At 43.1% G+C, this 15,435-nt stretch overlaps 1 protein-coding gene across 3 annotated transcripts in view; it reads right to left on the reverse strand.

Annotated features, from left to right (window-relative positions):
- Positions 1-15,435, reverse strand: part of EVL (Enah/Vasp-like) — a 157,699-nt gene that overhangs the window by 131,997 nt on the left and 10,267 nt on the right. Inside the window, exon 1 of one of the 3 annotated variants that reach the window (XM_065063490.1) lies at positions 259-599. The exons of the other annotated variants lie outside the window; for them this stretch is intronic. The gene's annotated coding sequence lies outside the window, so the exon portion shown is untranslated. Of the gene's footprint in view, positions 1-258; positions 600-15,435 lie in introns of those variants that run through there. 3 annotated transcript variants of the gene reach the window in all.

Here is a 15,435-nt window from a genome sequence, read left to right on the forward strand (position 1 = left end):
AGCTAACAGGGAAAGGCGATAGAGTACCATGTGATCATTCCTGCAAGTCTGATTAATGCAGTATACTCCAAGAATACAGGCTGATATCCTTATTATTCAAGCCAAATAAGTCAAATACTGTACACGACAGGCTCCACAGCTAAATTATCATTCACGTGCTACATCAAAATCAGTAAACGCAAGCAGAGGATATTAAAAAACTAAGTATATATCGTAACCGTAGAGATTAATTAGGCCCATTCAAGCTGATTTTCTTACCTTGTAGAGATATTTTAGTCTGTGCTTTTATTCATATAAACCATCAATGATGGAACAAAAGACTGCAGCCACAAACCTCCCCTTCCATGAATGCCAGAACATTTTAAGTAGTTTATCTGCTAGAAATCATTTCCTCTGTAGTCTATCCCCAACTGCTTTAACTCCTTCAGCCCCGAATTCATTTCTATAAATCCTATTTGCAGTGCCATGCGGGCTTTTTAGGGTTTATAGGGTTAACACCAAGAAATCGCAGCAGTGCAACTGAATGAAGCAGGATAAGAGCCAAAGGAGTCATATCTGCGAAATCAAAGGCAGGAGATAGGAATGAGGAAAGTTGAGAATTTCGTGCATTGCAGTGTGCAAACGAAGATGCTTCAGCTGCCTAGCAACAGCACACGCAATCTCCATGGCAACAGCTCGGCGGGGTCAGAGCATCACCACTTGCACGCACACCCTGGGGTGATAAACCGGAGCCAACCTCCCCCGGCCCAACCTCCCCCGGCCCAGCCACAGACCCCTGTGCCGGCCACCCCGCACTGGCAGGACCTGCCCCAGTGCCAGCAGGGAGAACTGGAACAACAAGGCACCTTGGGAGCGGGGGTGAAGTTTGCACCTACTCTATGTAGTGCAGCCCTAGCAAAGCAGAGCATGGAAGCACATAGGCATGCTCCTGGAATAGCTCAGCCATGGACAATGCATCTGCTACTCTGAAATAACACAGTCTAGTGGCATTGCCCATCCTGGTTGACAAAACACAGCTCACAGCGCAGGGGAACAGACCCCAAATCAAAAGACAGAGCTCATCGTCCCCATAGCATACCCCTTGGAAATTTTGGATGTGTAAGAAACACAGGCTGGATGACAGCCATTACCCCTTCACCTAGGGACTGCGTGGGTCCGATTCACAGGGAGACTTCACTGAGGCTGCCGGCAGCCCCAGCTGAACTCAACAACGTGCTCGGGAGGAGGTTTTATCATGAGGTTGTGCACACACTAGGTCAACCTCAGCACAACAGCGTGTAGCCCCGTCAGGATGCCAGCACAGAGGCAAACAGGCTCTGCCACATGGCTGCTGGTTAGAAAGCAGATTAAGGGAGAGGATTGTTGGAAATGACAGAGATTCAAATCCTGGGAAATCAACCCTTCACCTGGGAGGGACAGATTATGAGGCTATGGAAGAACATGCTGCCTGGTAAAGTCCGGAGGAGGCAGCAAATTCAAAGTCATCTGTGGGGCTGCTCTACACCTTCGCTCGTCCCTTACTTTTACTGCTGGGGCTGGTTTCCAGTACAAGGAAACAGTTTCTCACATGGAGGATTTTGGCCGGAGTCTGAAACACCCAGACCCAGCTATAGCTCCTGAAGAGGCCGAGGTTCACCCCACTGTAGGGCAGTGGCCACCCCTTGAGCAATGGGATTCAGAGGCTGGACAAGCATCCAAAGTACAGCCAGCCACTTCTCTTGGACACAGAGACCTGTGACAGTCCACAGTAACTGCAGCATTTGATCCCATGGCTCTGAAAAATGTAGACAGAAAGGGCTGGAGTGAAAGAAAAAGGCACTCATGGCAAAACCAAACACAAACAAACAAACAAACAGCACTAGAAACAAAACCCACGTTTATTTGGGGCACAGTGTTTTTAATGCAGTTGTGACCTTGGATTTCATTTTATTTCCTTTTAAACAAATGTTATAGTGTTAAGTGACAATAAAGGCACGCTGCAGGAACACTAAAACACATGCAGTCACACCATCTGACAGAAATTAATTGCTCTATAAGCAACCAGAAAGAGAGGGACTGCAAGGTAGGTACTTCTGGCTAGAGCCTAACATGAGATTAAAACTAGCAGAGTAGACAATAATACAACCCCCAAGAAAAGTCATCTATATTTAGGCCGAACTTCACTGGAAGTGTGCTTACTATATACATAGCCAAGCAGGCAGGCACGCGGAGGTAGCCCCTCACAGGCAAGTGTTCTGCTACTGACTTGATAGGAAACAAGTTTTTACCTTCCAAGTCAGAGCTAGCCAAGATCTCTCATTGATGAATGAGGAAAGTCTGAACTTCTGTATTCTTATTCATTCCAGTCTGCCTCCAAGTTGAGTTCAAGTGGAAGAGGGCTGTTTTTCACTTGAAATGTGTTTATTTTTCATGCTAGCTAAAGCAAAAACACTTCTAAGGCACTAACAGCAAATGTAGTGTGCTGTGTCCCCCAAGTATTCGTTCTCCTTGAAACAGAGTTGACAAAATCACTGTCTGGTCTTCCAATTCCTGCAATTTCTTAAGAGTCACTATGCAAATAAATAGCCAACTGTTCAAGTCAAGGCTTCCCTTATCAATGAGTTCACTGTGAAGGACTCGGAAGGCAAACACTCTCCAGAAAGCTTTCATATTCTGTAGAGGTCAGCTGCTGAAAGGCTTCAGTAGGATAACTTTTTTTAACTTAGTTTTTTTTTAGCTAGCAGTTTCACAACAGCTCATAGCATTACAGACAGCAAGAGCAGGGCTCCCATCCTGTGAGATAACAGATAGTGTCACTTCTGGTTAATTAATTACTAGGATTCCCACATTAGACGGTAAGATCTGAGACCATCATGTCATATTGTCGACATGAATGAGGTTCAGCATGCAATTACCTAACAGAACTCGCAGGGGCTTCAGAAAGTCACATGAACTCAGGCAATAGCCAAATACATAAATAAATGCAGGATTATAATACTTCCTTATGACTTTCTCGCAAAGACTGTAACTTCTCATGCCCTGAGCCAGACTGAAGGTCTCTTGCAGCAGACAGAAGGTACGTCAGAAACCACAACCAGCAAGGAAGTTTTCTACAAGAAGGAGTTGTTTATTCCCTGCCTGGCTGTATACTCAGTCCAGACCTTTGATGAAAAATGTCCCACACTTTACCACAAAATGAAATTATGTTGCCGAAAAAAAATGACACTAAACATAGTTAGGGTGGGTTGATTAATGTAGTGGGAACCGAGGGACCCATGTCCCCACCTTCTGAGCCAAGGCCAGATAGCTGTGGCAATGGGGGATCTTTCCCACTGCAGATCAGCAGCTTTTGGAAAACAACTTCCAGCTTTAAGTCCAGGCTCTAACAAACAAGTGAGACTGTGACAGAAGTGGTTATCCATGATGAAGGCTTGACAAAGAAGCAAAGGATGCAAAAAAAAAAAGTCTGGAAATAAAACAAACCAGAACGAGGCAGAGGATAATGGTGGTATTTCTGGCTTTAACTAGTATTTAAGCAGTGTGCAAGGGCCCTGTGTTGATACTCTGCATAAGAACTTCACTTCCCCAAGAATAACAGCTTGCATTTTTGGTATTCAGTAGATCAGTCTATCAGCATTGGACCTCTTGACCTGAGATTCCACCAAATCCGTGGCCAGATGCTAGATGACATTATCCGATCACAAGCAGACTGAGGTATTTTAATGAGGTAACTATTTATTCCCTTGCTGAAGCAAGGAAAAAGCCACTAACACAGCAGACTTCTGTCATTAAGCCTGTATTATCATTATGCTGAGATGATATTCAGACCACGCTAAAAAAACACAACTGCACTGAAAAATCCAGCATTCACTTCAATTCATGAGGAAGAAAACATCAAGGAGAAGGGAAATGAGCCAACAAGTGCATACATAATCAGTATACGTCCACTGCATTTCTGCGCAGTGGAGGATGTGGCCATCATGGACAGCATCCCAGAATATCCTGAAAAATCTCCCTTCAATAGGATTTTCTCTGAGTTCAAAAGTCTTTCTTGGTCTTAGGAAAATAAGATTTTAAAGGATTATTGAAATAGAAGGAGGAATAGCTACCTCAGTTTGTTCAGGTATTGGGAAAATTGTGGAAATAATTGCAGTGGGCTAAAGCTTACTCAACAACAGAATATTCAATATTGCAGTATCAACTCCAACCTTCACCTGTTAAAGGAAAGGAGGGTGGGGTGGAAACGAACTTTTTTTATTTCCTCATCAGTGGGATTTCTATTGTATGCTGCTTTTAAACAGTACATTAATTTGGATGCACAAGAATAGTCTGGTTTTACTCTCTGGTCTTCACTTTGACCACAACAATTTGATTTTGTGAAGTTAACATTCACCAAAATAAAAAAAATCCTACCTACACTCCCTCCTAATTTATATATCTTGAAATTATCATAGCACACGGACATTTGCACAGCAAAAATCACTTTTCTCCCTCACAGATTTGGTCTGGATACAAATCGTGATTTGCAAATCTCAAGGCTTGGTCTGCCCACAGGACAGCTGATGTGAGGTCCTCCCCGTGATTTTCTGCCATAGCCTTACTCTTACCATAGTTGGAGTAGCACATACCATTTTCATTAACAGATACTCTGTACCAGGTGCAGGTGAGCATACAGCATCTCACGAGCCTGAAATTGGATGTTTTTCCAAATACAGCCCCATCTGCCTTATTCTAGTGCTTAGGGGAAGGTGCACTGGAGTCAACTACAGAGAATGAGATTCTTACTGATTTTCTAATCAGCCATTGGGGACAGCACCAACTCACAACTTGCAGTCCAACAGGACTGAGCCAGTTGGGATGAAAACTAAAAGCTCCATATGGATTAAGTTATCGATCACATCAATAGTGCCTGAAATACCCAGTCAAATTTAGGACTGTATGGGGCTGATTGCCATATAAAGCTAAAAATGGAAAGGGTCCCTAGCAGTTCTCACAGACAAGATGTAACAATCTGCAACAGACACAGATATTTGAGATAAATGTCAAATTAGTAAAAGGAGGAACATGGTCATGCCACCATACATCCAAAAAAACCCAAGATTCCATCTGTATAGGTTTCAAATGTTAGTCGATATGACCAAGACTTGGGTACTCCTGCCTGAGTTTCTGCCTGTATGACAAATTATTTAAAAACACACAAATCCCTTCCAAGGAAAGGTACAGGTCTGCATGAATTTGAAGTGCAAGGCAGTAATTATTATTTATTATTAGACAAAAAATTATCAACCATAGCTTTTTCAAGACAGCACAGATTAATTTGAAACACACCACTTACAAAAATCACCTTAGCAGTTATGAGTTATGCTGCCTCAATATTCACCTGACAGCCACGGCATCTTATACCTGCTACATCTTTGCTGATTAGTATCTTTATCTGTTCCAGTACTAAGCAGAAGACATAGAGGATTCTATCAGAGACAATAAAAGGAACTATAGGCTTCCACTGAAACTTCCTTCAAGCAAGCCATAATTAGTCAATCTGACTTTTTCCAAGTTGCAAGTGAGAAAAAAGAGAAACGGGAGGCTAAATCTAGACTTGCGTTATGACCATTATCAAATGAAATGTCAATGGATATGAAAACAGTACCTGAATAAACCACAACCATCCACCAAAGCACACACTGAAAACAAAATATTTGGACATTTGTGTGAAGTGGACACATCATGTATCAACAAACACAAGCCTGTGTACTTTAGACATGAATACAAATAAGGGCATTCACATACCACTATAAACACCCTGACTTCTTGCCATTTTCAAGGAAGCCAGTGGTCTAGATCTTACAAGCATTTAAATCATATAGCGGCACGTTAAAAGTAGCAGCCAACATGAACCAAGCAACCTCCTGCACACAGATGAGCACGTTAATACCTACTGAACTGGGAACTCATTGTCAAGTATACTGGCAGGCCAGAAGTTATTTTGTGGGGAAAATATCGGCATCTACTTGGCATCTTCTCCAATAACCGTTAGAAGAGTACTCCTAATAACTTCTTATACCTCTTCTTATACCTCTGCACTCTCTAGTTAAATGGCAGGACATAGAAAGAGAAAAATCAAGGCTAAGTTTTCTATTTCTGCTTCTATCTACCAAAAGTAACTTCACTGCATTTGATAAACTCTGTGGGTACCACGTATCTCTTGAGTAAACTCTGCCGCACAAGATCACAGCACCAAGGTCTTGGGAGCTATTCGCTTGTAAGGATTTCACACTGACATAATGTCAAAGCTCTGATCAGATTGTGGCCAGAATTTCACCCAGGATATGTAAGGATTATCCAGTGTAAGGCACTGATGGCACAGAATTTGCCAAAACTTGGCTGTGTTACTATGACATTAAGATGTATACTGCCCCTGCTTCCAACAACAACAACAACAATCTTGCTTTCCCTTGCAACTGATGCAAAAGATGTTAGAATAAATGTGTGAAAGAATTATTCATTATATACTGTGGAATTCTTTGTTCAGAAACAGCTTCTGACAGCAGTACCAAACATAAGCCATGGCAGTTTCAGAGCATCATTTGTTCACTCCCATGAGAACATACAAAAGTTTTGATTCCTCCAAGGCTTCAGGACAGCCTAACAACCATCGGCACTTTTACTCACTAACCCATATGCTCTTGCAGGCAGGAGGGAGATGCTAGTGGAGTGATGCCACTGGAGCTACGCTTCTACCCAGGGAAAGGTGACACCATCATCACACTGGTCAGGTTGTGGCCCACTTCATACTGACAAGTCTTGACTCCAGTAAGGGTTTTGATAGTGTCTCCCATCACATCCTTACAGACAAACTGATCACTGTGTAAAAATACATGATGGGGAAGTGAAGAAGACAGTCAGACTCAGAGGTTACAGGTGAGAGAACAAGAAGCAAAGGGCACAAATTTTGAAATACAGGAAATCCAGTTCAAACATAAGAAACTTCTACCATGAGGGTGGTCAAAGACTGGCACAGGTTGCCCAAAGAGGTTGTGGCATCACCATCTTGGAAGATATTCAAAACTCAACTGGATGAGGCCCTGAGCAAGGGTTGGACTAGATGATCTCCACATGTCCCTGCCAGCCTCTGTGACTGTGTGACTCTGTGAGCGGGACCTTCCCATCCCTTGGGCATAGCTCAGCTTGCTCCCAAAGTGTGCCTGGCTGCTACAGCAGCTGCTGCACATGAAACATCAGGTCATTCCCACAACCTCTTCCCTTCATGATGACTCATCTCACGTGGTATTTACTTATTGACAACGCATGTTCTCTAAGTAAAGTACACAGAGTGGAGGAAGATTACACATAATCTTTAACAAGAACTAATCATGCATTTAGACTACAACTTTGAAAATTCATGCTGCCTTCTTCCTATAAGGCTGGAGGAAAGTTATGAGTGGCCATGAGTATATTCTACAACATGGGAGACAACTTGGCGATACCCTTCTCTGAAATGCATGTGGCTTGGTCATGCTGCACTCTGCAAAGGGTCAGTACAGCGAAGACATGGGTTTCTGCCCACTTTAGCAATTTATTCACAGAGCATCAGCAAGATGCAATGTTTTTGAGTCAGATATAGCAAGGAGATCTGTTTGATGACATTCCATGGCAAATCAAAACTACGGCAAGCAGTTTAAGTTGCAAAGTATTATTCTGAGTATCATGTTTGTTTCCCTTCTTTGATCTTCACATAAAGACTGAAGATTGAAAAACTGATTTTTTTTTTTAAGAACCTGAGAAATACTAATATTGTAACTCTTGCTCTTTGCTGTTCCTGTAGGACTCCTTGGAGGGGGTCGACTGGTTTCTTCAGTGAAACATTATTAGATTTGACACTTTAATTAAAGGAGGTGTGAAAATGAACACAAAAATCTCTTTTTTACATAAGCTGCATGTTACACTTTAGAGTCAAATGCAAGGAAATTACAAAAACAGCATGACAGCAAAAGTTTTTACACAATCCATGAAAATGGGCAGCTTTCAGCATCCCACACCATCAGTTATCCAGTTTCCAGTGGTAGTGGGGATGAGATTCAGTTTTCTAACAAAAGGACAGGCGCTAACGTTCATAAAGAAGCAAAACAATAACGCAAACCCCGTATTTGTGGCACCTTGCTTTGCTTTCTATATCCGGAATTTTCCACACCTCTCCTAATTTTCCTGTGATCTATCTAATAAAATGTGGATGTCTGAGGTGAGGAATGAAGAGCGAGGGAAGCCACGCTGCTTGCTTCGGGACTGAGCAGCAAAGTTACTGATGAAGTCTGAATTCTCATTTTGGCTCTGCCAGCTCCCAGACTTCTGCTCAATGCACAGTCTGAACTAGGGAGGTCTTCAACACATCAAACCATCACTGCAACCCACCCCAGCAGCCCCGAGCCCTGGCCATCCACCACTGCTGTTCAAGACCCTGCAAGGCTTCATGCAGCCACAAGAAACCAGGAAAGCTCACGAGGGAGAGCAGAGTAGGTCAGTCACACACACTACTTGCCCAGCTATAATTGCATGGCTTATCATTTTTCAACAGAATGATCCCATTTTCTCACTCTGACTTTAAAAAAACACCTACTTAGGCTATACAGCTATGATTAACTACCTATGGTGGAGCTAGTAGCATTTTTACAGCCAAATAAGGAGCAGTAGTACAAACTGCCCTACACTACCATGAATCAAGTTTAGTACAACACCTATTGCCTCCCTACCTGTGCTGAGCTCGTCCTTTTCATCACTCAGGCTGGACTAGCAGGCAAGCCACACAGAGCACACCCAGTCTGTCTCACAACTAGGTCACAACCCTGGGAAAAGCAATGGGATACACTTCTGTCCACCCTAAAACTGCACAAAAGAAGGTGTACAGCATGAGGAAAGGACAGAAAAGGAAATCAGGAGTGGGGTTTGCAATCAGAGGAGTCTTGAATCCAGATCTATCGACTGCTGTTTGTACACCAAATCCCAGAGCACACTGCAGCAAATGAAAGCTTTTTGCTCCCAACAATGTTCACTGCTGAAACATTGCATAGTCTCGCTGCTGTCCTGCCTGACATTGCCTGGGGTTCAAACCAGTTGCCTAAACCCGGGTGTCCAAGCAGGTGTATGATGTCTGGCATCCAGCTGGGCTCTGGTCTCCCACAGGTCACGGCCATCAGCCACACATCCATCACGTGGGTACTCCAGATAATTTGAAATGGAACCGGGCACCAATTCAGTTTAGACAACTGAGTTGCATCTTCAAGTATTAGATATTTATTCATGAGCCAAATCCTACTTCCCTTATCTGTGGGGGAAAAGAGAGGTGAGCATGACCTGTTCTCTGGCATGAGATAAATTTGTCTTTCCATGCATGAATGACTTCCTGAAGGAAATGGTCAGGTCAACACAGATAAACACACCAGCCAAATCCTGGCTTAGCTAATTTCTAACAAATGAAGCTGCAGAGCAGTTCATGTGTCCCAATGACCTTGAAAAGGAAGTCAGAAGCAGCAAGGCTCTGCAAATGAATTCCCAAGACTCATAAAATGACAGATCATCACAAAACCTCAAATACTGTCCAAAACTTATTCCTCTTGCTCACAAAATTTCTACTAAGTTTCCAGGCATCACTATTCTTCCACATTTTGAACCCACACTTCCATCTCAGAGCCCTGCCTAACCAGATGCCTGCTTTTTCCAGCCTCACTTCTAGTTGCATTCCCCGTATCAGCTGCAAGTGGCTCAGGCTCTCTTAAGTTACAAGTATCTTGCTTTCCCATCCACTACCACTCTTTTCTCTGCTACCTCAGGCTGCTATCAGATGAGTACAACATTAAGAGACAGTAGCATTATCAGGCAGTGTTGGTGCCTGGGAAATATAAGCAATGCCAGATCCATGGGCTGTCTCTGCTCCATGCTCATCAGACCCTCCACCTGCCCCTTCTCTGAAGATACACTAGCATCAGCCAAACATTACCCATAGCACTGTAGTGGTGCAGGGCTGAGGACAAAGAACAGTTTTTACAGCTGCATCCCCACCTTCTCAGAAACAGAAAGGCACTGGGCAGAACAGAAAAGAGCTGAAACGTATGTTAGGACGGTATGAGCACAGGAATTGCAAGAACAGGTCAAAGGAAACCCAGTAAGGACAGGGGTAGAAGAGGATCCCACACCCTGGGGAGAAGGATATTTTGTACCCTTCATGGGATGTAAAATCTGAAGGATAGGTACTAGTCCCACAAACAGACTGTGCTGACCTCATCCTCTGTACCTTGACTTCTTAGCCTCTCCAAAACCTATTATTATTTAACAGTATTGTTGATGCTGAAGGGTGTCCTTTCTGGTATCAGTGTCATAACAGATCCATATGGCGATACTCAGCATTGTGCCCCAGGTCTCCAACATCATTGTGGCCTGGAGGTCCTCTTCCCTCTGCACTTCACTAAACTGTGCAGCTTACATCTCTGCAATATTTTATCATGTGGGATTCAGAAACAGCCACAGTGATTTTTAGCTTATAATCACAACTTCCTTCTCTAATTCCTCTTCCTCTTTCAGCTACCTCTTCTGAAACCATTTCAATATGCTGCTATAATAATCCTCCCTCTCCTCTCTCGCTCTCCCCATACAACTCCAAGTCTAAAATGTTTCTGTCTCTGACGCCTTTCCTTCAGCTTATCATTTATCTTTATCATGCAGGCTCTTTTATCCCACCACAGTTCCCAAGGCATTAGGAACATAAAAGAAACATTCCCAAGGAGTGTAAGGAAAAAAGGGGTGATGGCGGACTAGGTTATTTCTAAATAATCCTGTGCTTTCGTAAAGAAAAGGTAGCACTCAACAAATGAGTAGTGAAAAGAATGGGTATAGAGAAGTCATTATAATAAAAATATATGTGAATCTGCTCAGGAATATTGAATATCAGGGAGTTTTCAGTTTACCTTTAAAAACATGGGTTTTTTACATGCTTTGCACCAGACAGAGGTCCAAAAGGGTGTTTGACCTCTTTTGACCAACATACTGGCTTCTCCTTCAGCAAATATTTCTGGGGAGAAAAAAAAAGGGCATGCAACACTTGCAAGTTATCACTCGCACAAACACAGGAGATTCCTTGCTGAAGAACCATATAAAGGAAACTGTCACGGAGCCAAAATATTCTCTTGTGACAGCCAAGCTTCTTGCAACTTCCCAAATAAGGCCATGACTTTAAAGAGCGTGTCTTTTCAAAGCCTCATTGATTTTCATCGCCTCATGAAGAAGCACATTGTTTATATGTCTGGGTGTGCTGATATTAAAACAGGATGAGATGGGCATAGCTCGGTGGTTTCAAAACCTGGTTTCCAGACTGAATGAACCAAATAATCACAGGAAACTGCTAGAGGTTGACGGCACTCTTTTAGCCCCTATTTTGAATAATTCCCTTTGCAAGCTGACTAGAAGGTGTGAGGATGCTACCAGGGACAGCGAGCATTTCCTGGTACTCTGGGGATACATTTCAAGTGAATTTTGAAGCACAGTATTATATTCCCTCCAGCCTCTCAAAGTCCAGACACTTTCGTGTCAAAGGTAGGGTTCATGTTATACTTCAGGCCAGGTTTCAGGTCATTGCTCTATTTTTCAAATAGTGGTTTACTCATCTTCAGAGGAATAAACTAAAAAAAATTTGGCAAATCGTTGAAAATCATTAGGTGCTTCAGTTCTGCTGCTTGTTTTACACTCGAAACACAGCACTATGAAATAAGATATTATTTTTTGCATAATCCTTTGAAAACAAAGCAAGTCCATAAAAAACACCCTACAGAAGAACTTGCAGGTCTCTGCAAATGCAGTTATCATATATTTGCCATTATATTGTGTCCATTCCCATAATAATCACACAGCAAAAAATATACTCTCATAACTTCAAAGCCAAGGACAGAAGTGGAAGAAAAGCAGTGAGTGAGTCAGTAGAGCTTGTGTATATTGAAAGCGCAAGCTACTTAGGTGATGGCTATTCAGAAGGTACAAGCTGTAGTACTACATGGGCACAAAGGAGGGGAAATATCAAAGGAAAACAGTACAAGCCAGAGCCAAGTGATACATGACAGTTGTACGTAAACATCAAGCAAATCAAACTTGGTGGTATTTGATTTTAAGCAACTCCAGCAAGACTCATGACTTCTTCTAGTCCATGTGCTACATAACCCAACTGAGCTTGAACTTCCAGCGTATGAATGCATGAAGCCAGGTGTCTCCTGCAGAAAGGGTTGACCTGAGACAGCAGGTGAAACAAGTCCCCACTGTTTGCACCTTGATCACACATTCACACTTCTGCCTTTATCCTGTGGAGCACCATGCAGCCATAAACCAGGCCAAAAACTGGCTAATCCAACAGAAAACTGATGAATTTTCTTTGACTGGGTTAACAAATTAACAAGACGTCTCACAACAAAATTATCATGAAGTCCCACACAAGGAGAGTGGTGGGAAGGTCCTTCTAGAGCCAGAGGGAATAAACACAAATTGCACCAGTTTAGGCATAAATAATAAACTGTCCTGTAGAGTTATCTACATGAGAAAACTCCAGAAAGGTAATCTGAATTAACATTTCTGTAATGAATCAAACCACATTAGATCCCTGCAGACACACTCATTATTAATTAAATCAACCCTATTTCATATTTAGTATAATTTACTTTGATGTGAATTAAGCTTAATCAAATTAAGGTCACTCGAACACTGAATCAGAGAATATATACAATGGTTTAATTTAGTTTACCTAATTTACTTTACATTCACATTGGAGGTGATTTGGATTAATTTTCCTTCACAGCCTTGTGCAGACAGCTTCAGAATAGAGACAGCAGAGAATAGAACAAATGCTGCAAAACTCCCCCCAAAATGAACAGTTTTGAGCTGCCAATGAATTTGTTCCCCAGGAAAGAGGTACTAGAAGCTATGTATCCTGCTGAGGACAGGCTGGCAGGGCTGCTCCATGCTCACTCTCCATGAAAGCTCTCCTCCTTCTCTCCATCTTTGCTAAAGTTCCTCTGGAGTCCAGAAACTGGAGAGTGAGAACCAAACCCTGCATGTCTTCACCTCTCCATCCTGCATTTGCAATACCTGAACAGCTGTTGACAGGCCATGAAAAGTGCATGTCCTGAAGGAAACTGAGACAATCCTCAAGGAAGCTGTGGAGTTTGATGTGATTATTTTTCAAACAGTGACATGTTTTGTACTATGAGGAATACACAGCAGTTATTAAAGTTGTTGTTTTTAATAAAATAACAAAAAATCATAAAAGCACACCTCTGTAAGCAGCTGTGTTAAAGTCACTTGTCATGTTTATTCACAGTTTTATGGTCTTACTCTAATTTTGCTTACCCTACTCCAACACTTAAAAAGTCACTGAGAATGCCAGCAAACCCCCTTCATGTTCCTCTTACATGATTATGCTTTTTACCACTAAAGAGAATTTCCTGTATACGCAGATGTGTAGACAAATGCACTCTGTCATATTTAGAGCACTAGTCATCTAATATTTTCTGCAATGCAGGTACCATCTGTGAAGCTGAACTGCAGTTCAGGCCTATCATACTGACATGGGTGTTGGGGAATTGGAGATGGAAATTGGTATTAGATTATAATCCCGCTACAGTCAAATAGAAGACAAGGACTCCAGCAAGGTCAGGCTTACTTGTTGCCTCTAATGCCCAAGCATACCTCTATAATGTTTGTTCAGAGAACCTTTCTCTGTGTTGTTTTGTAGTGTTCACTCAGGATTATCATCTTTAAGGGGTCACAATAGGTGTCCAAACCTCCAAAGCAAAAGGATGATGAACAGACCCTGATGGCAATAACAGATGACAGCTGGCATGAGGGTGCAGCTAAGTCTGCACTGACAGACTTTGACCAAAGTGACAAAGAGATCAAAGACTAGAGACCAGTATCAAGAATAAAAGGCTATAGAAAGCATTCCTGAGTATAGATTAAGGACTATTGTTTTAGCAATTTAGCATGGAAATACTCAGCAAACCAGTGGGCTAATCAGACCATGCAGTGATTTAAATGTGAGGTCCTTGAAGCATGAAGTCACCACGAAGAGAAAGGTCAGACACAGAGCATCATTTCTGCTTGGGCTGCCCCAACACGCCTTGGCCTCACCACAGCCTTCCCTCCCGCTCCCCGCAGCCCCACTGGTGTGATGCCGATAGACGTTTACACAGCTCCACAGTGAACCAGTTCAAGGGAAGGAGTCAGCTGAAAACAAGACTGCTTTGCTATCAGACTGGGAGGACTGACTAAACCAAACCCATGCCAGTACTGACACCAGAGCCCCCATCATGCTCAGGACAGTGGTGATGGCTAAATGCACAATGTCAGGCATTCACCCTGCACACCTTTGAACAAGCTTCGCAGCTTGAGGCATCCTGTGTACATTTATTTCTCTTACAAACTCATCTCCATCTCCCCTAGTTTGCTTCCTGGCCCAGTCTCCCCTCTGCTATTTCTGTAACACTCTCATATTTAATACCATGAAATTTTAAAATAGTATGCTGGCTCAGGTTTTTTGAGATCTTCAAAGGGTTGCAGTCACACAGTTCCAGCACTGTTTATGTTTAGCAAGACAGGACAGAAGAGACAAGCAGGCCCTCACAGCTAATCCCTGAGCAACATCTTGAGGACCACGAACTGAGGGAGCATTCCTAGGGGTCCACATAACAGGCCCAGTGGGACCCCCCACTACACACACACATTCTCCTCAGTTATGCTAAATGCTCTGCCCGGCTTACTATTTGCTCTTCATTTACATTTTTGCTTGTGAGCCCCCAAAAGGGAAGGACCATCTTCTCCAGCCTCCCCGGGATGGCTCTGCACCTCCAGCCCTCCCCACTGCTTTTCACAAACCCGCTCCTTGTACCAGCCGCCCGCCCCTCCGCTCCCCAAGGGCAGGGGTTGTTTCTGACGTAAGTCAGTTGCCAGGTTTTCAGTCAATAAGTGTTAATTTGGGGAGGGGACAGTTTAAACAAGATATGCATATGTTCCTATTTGTATATGTTAGAAGTGAGGACTTCCATATACAGGACAGGAATAGGGCAAATTTTGGCTCCCTTCCTAAAAGCTGCCGTATTTCCCCCACTGAGCTTTGTCCTCAAATGAAGAAGCGAGTCTTCACTGCTCCGTTAGATCCCAATCCTGTCAATACTTGAAAATGTACTTAGATTTATTACGGTCAGTGGTCTTATCACAACGGTCATTAGGTTCATAAACATCAAGGATGCTGTTCTCAGTAATAAGGTCAAGAATGTGTACAAGTCTTTTCAAGGTTAGGACCTTAATGCCGTAGCATCAGCCAGCTTTCCTCCTGCCTCCAGCGTTAGACGTGGGCAGCTGAAATCCCCGAGGATGGAGGGGGATGGCCATCTCCAGGGTGACTGGCAGCTGGAACAAGGCACCGCTCTGGGC

The sequence above is a fragment of the Columba livia genome, chromosome 5 (assembly GCF_036013475.1).
Source record: "Columba livia isolate bColLiv1 breed racing homer chromosome 5, bColLiv1.pat.W.v2, whole genome shotgun sequence".
Taxonomy (NCBI): domain Eukaryota; kingdom Metazoa; phylum Chordata; class Aves; order Columbiformes; family Columbidae; genus Columba; species Columba livia.